Source organism: Schistocerca piceifrons, chromosome 1 (assembly GCF_021461385.2).
Source record: "Schistocerca piceifrons isolate TAMUIC-IGC-003096 chromosome 1, iqSchPice1.1, whole genome shotgun sequence".
In the NCBI taxonomy this organism is placed as follows: domain Eukaryota; kingdom Metazoa; phylum Arthropoda; class Insecta; order Orthoptera; family Acrididae; genus Schistocerca; species Schistocerca piceifrons.
In genome coordinates this window covers 532,672,855-532,676,897 of record NC_060138.1, presented here as the reverse complement: position 1 = coordinate 532,676,897, position 4,043 = coordinate 532,672,855, and positions in this window count along the sequence as shown.

The following is a 4,043-nucleotide window of genomic DNA, read 5'->3' as shown; positions in this document are numbered from 1 at the left end:
ACTGGCTAGGAGAAGACGTCCTAGTTCAGTACATTCAAATGGTTCAAATGGCTCTGAGCACTATGAGACTTAGCATCTGAGGTCATCAGTACCCTAGAACTTAGAACTACTTAAACCTACCTAACCTAAGGACATCACACACATCCATGCCCAAGGCAGGATTCGAACCTGCGACCGTCGCAGTCGCGCGGTTCCAGACTGAAGCGCATAGAACCGCTGGGCCACAACGGCCGGCTCAGTACATTCCTCTGAGATGAAGATGATGTAGAAAATCTGAATAAAAAGCCAAGAAGAGATGTGCTGCAACCAGTTTCAGTTGTTAAGTCTTACAAAGTTGGCCAACTACCTCAAAATGCAGGAAACCTGGCTGAATTTCCAAGACAATAGAAATGTGCATCAAATGTACAATGTATTTATGTGTTGTGAATAATAATTGTTTTGAAGCTTATCATGAAACGTAAAGATTTATTTACTAGCGGTAGCAAATTATTCAGATAGTTAAAGGAAACGAAAATTTACTTGTGTTAGGGGACTGGAAAAGGACGAGAAGGAAAAATAGTTAGTGAACATGGACTGGGGGAAAAGAATGAAAGACAAAGCCAGCTGGTAAAATTTGCAAAGAGCATAATTTAATCATCGCTAGCAGTTGGTTTAAGAATCATGAAAGAAGATTGTATATGAGGAAGAGACTTGGAGTCATAGGAAGGTTTCATACTGATTAAGTAATGGTTAGACAGAGATTTAGGAACCAGATTTTAAACTGATAGACGTTTCCAGGGCAGATGTGAACTCTGACCACAATTTATTGGTAAAATGTAAATGTCGTGTGACTAGGGCCTCCCGTCGGGTAGACCGTTTGCAGGGTGTAAGTCTTTCGATTTGCGCGTCGATGGGGATGAAATGATGATGATTAGGACAACACAACATCCAGTCCCCAAGCAGAGGAAATCTCCGACCCAGCCCGGAATCAAACCCGGGCCCTTAGGATTGACATTTTGTTGCTCTGACCACGCTGCTACCGGAGGCGGACAATGTATTGGTTATGAACTGTAGATGGAAACTGAAGAAATTGCAAAAAAGTAAGAAATTAAGGAGATGGGAACTTGCTAAGTTGAAAGAACCAGAGGCTGTTGAGAGTTTCAGAGGGAGCGTTAATAACAATTGACTAGAACAAGGAAAAGGAATACAGTAGAAGACGAACTGGTTGCTTTAAGAGATGAAATATTGAAGGCAGCTGAGGAGCAAATAGGTAAAAACACAAGGCCTAGTAGAATTCCTTGGATAACACAAGAGATATTGAATTTAAGTGATGAAAGGAGAAAATATAAAAATGCAGCAAATGAAGCAAGCGAAAGGGAATACAAACGTTAAAAAAATCAGATTGACAGAAAGTACAAAATGGCTAAGCACGAATAGCTAGAGGACAAATGTAAGGATTAAGAAGCATATTTCATTAGGCGAAAGATTGATACCGCCTACAGGAAAATTAGAGATCTTTGGGGAAAAGAGGAGCAGCAGTATGAATATCAAGAGCTCAGATGGGAAACAAGTCCTAAGCAAAGAAAGAAAAGCTGAAAGATGGAATGAGCATATAGAGGGTCTACATAATGAGATAAACTTAAAGGCAATATAATAGAAAAGGAAATGGAAGTAGATGAAGGTGAGATGAACGACATGATACTGTGAGAAGAATTTGACAGAGCTCTGAAAGACCCAAGTCAAACAAGGCCCCGGGAGTAGACGATATTCCGACAGAATTACTAATAGCCTTGCGAGAGCCAGCCATGACAAAACTCTTCCGTCTGGTATGCGAGATATATAAGACAGGCAAAGTACCCTTAGACTTCAAGAAGAATGTAATAATTGCAATTCCACAAAAAGCAGTTGCTGACAGGTGTAAAAATTACCGAACTATCAGTTTAATAATAACTCGAATCCTTTATAGAAGAAAGGAAGATCTATTAGAAGCCGACCTGTGGGAAGATCAGTTTGGATTCCGGAGAAATGTAGGAGCACCTGAGGCAATACTGAGGCAATACTTATCTTAGAAGATAGGTTAAGGAAAGACAAACCTACATTTATATCATTTGCAGACTTAGAGAAAGCTTTTGACAACGATGACAGGAATATTCTCTTTGAAGTTCTGAAGATAGCAGGAGCAAAATACAGGGAGCGAAAGGCTATTTACAACTTGAACAGAAACCAGACGACAGTAATAAGAGTCCAGGGGCATGGAAGGTTCAAATGGCTCTGAGCACTATGGGACTTAACATCTGAGGTCATCAGTCCCCTATAACTTAGAACTACTTAAACCTAACTAACCTAAGAACATCACACACGTCCGTGCCCGGGGCAGGATTCGAATGAGTTATGGGGACAAATCGTTGAGGGAGACCAAGAGATGAATACAGTAAACAGATTCAAAAGGACGCAGGCTGTAGTAGTTAATCGGAGATCAAGAGGTACGCACAGTATAGAGTAGCATGGAGAGCTGCATCAAACCTGTCTTCCGACTACAGACCACAGCAACGGCAAATTGTTAGTTAACAGAAATGATTGTATGATTATTATTTTCTTTCGTCTGTGAAGTTAATTTAGACTATCAACAAAAACCTGTATTAGAATTCCTATATTTAAAAAACATTAACATTAAGAACCCTATTTTCTGTGAGCATTAGCCCATACAGTTTACTGTTTCAGATAAAATATATGTATTGCCGAGTAAAACGTTTAAATTATTGGATGGAAGGGGAGAGAAAATACGCAGCTACGACTAGTAAGTTTTCACAATAAATGAGACTTCAGGTCCACAAACGGGAACTTCCATTTATGCATTACTGAATCATCAAAAAAAGTATTTCATTTGCATGAGTGTCGAGCTTGTTTATTAGTATTGGTGGAAAATGGGGAAATAAAAATTCCCTGAGAATTTTTTTTAATGTCAGGAGTGAAGAGGATAAAAAGGTTGTTAGAAATAAGCAGTACCAATTGTCTGATTGACTCATTAGTTACAGTTTTAATGAAATACCTAAAAAACTAAATATCAATTATCTTGCGTCATTGTACAAATAAAAGCATTCAAAGTGACTGCATTTTCATTCTAAAGTATAGTTACGTGTTAATGTTGATGATGGTGAAAGAGGGGGATACTAGTTAATATCTGATTGCACTGGGGTTTAATGGTCTCAGACAGTGGGAAGAACGCCCCTACACGTGGTGAGATGGGAGTGGCGGCCGCAGTGGCCGTCCGTCGCCCTCGCGTCAGGCTTTGCCGGTCGGAACCTGCGGGGTCCCCTAAGAAGATTCCTCTCCTCCCTGCTTCTTACCTGCTAACAGTGACGCTAGAGAGCTCTCGAATCAGACGGGCTACGACTTAGGCTTCGGGTCAAATTCTCCCCGTCTCGCAGAAAATTCCAGCGTCTCTGCCAATCCCCGAGAGAAGTTATCAAAAGCGCAGCACTGTTTGCTGGGGAATCTTCCATGCCATCTGGTCGTCTTAGTGGTGTACAACGGCGTCGGTCACGTTTGTCTCTTGGAGCCTGTGAGCTCCAAACAAGGTGATGACGACTAGGGAGTTAAATAGGGCAAACGGCCCGCTAGCGCTTGGGGTCCTCTTCTCTAACCTAACCTAATTGTGCTCTCTCTGCATGCAGAGGGAGCTGTTAATCCCCAATCCGGTGTTTTTCAGCGTTTTACGGGGAATTACCGCGGGCGGCGCTCCTGCAATGGACGGAGTCCGGAAATTAAAACGCTGGGACCCCCAGGTGGAGAGGCCGCCGGTCTGTGCGCTCGTGTAACGACCGGCAGGCCGCCACTTGAACAATTTGTCGTCATGGGACCAGGGCTTCTTGTGGAGCCTTTGGCGCCCAACCGGCGATGGACAGTAAATTTGTCGTCATGGGACCAGGGCTTCCAGTGAAGCTTGTGGCGCCCAACAGGCGACATACAACCTCATTTCTTAGTGTGTTAGATTAGTTTAGTTAGCTGTAGGGTAGTAAAATAAGCTCACTATACAAATTATTGATCACCCCCTTAAAAAAGTA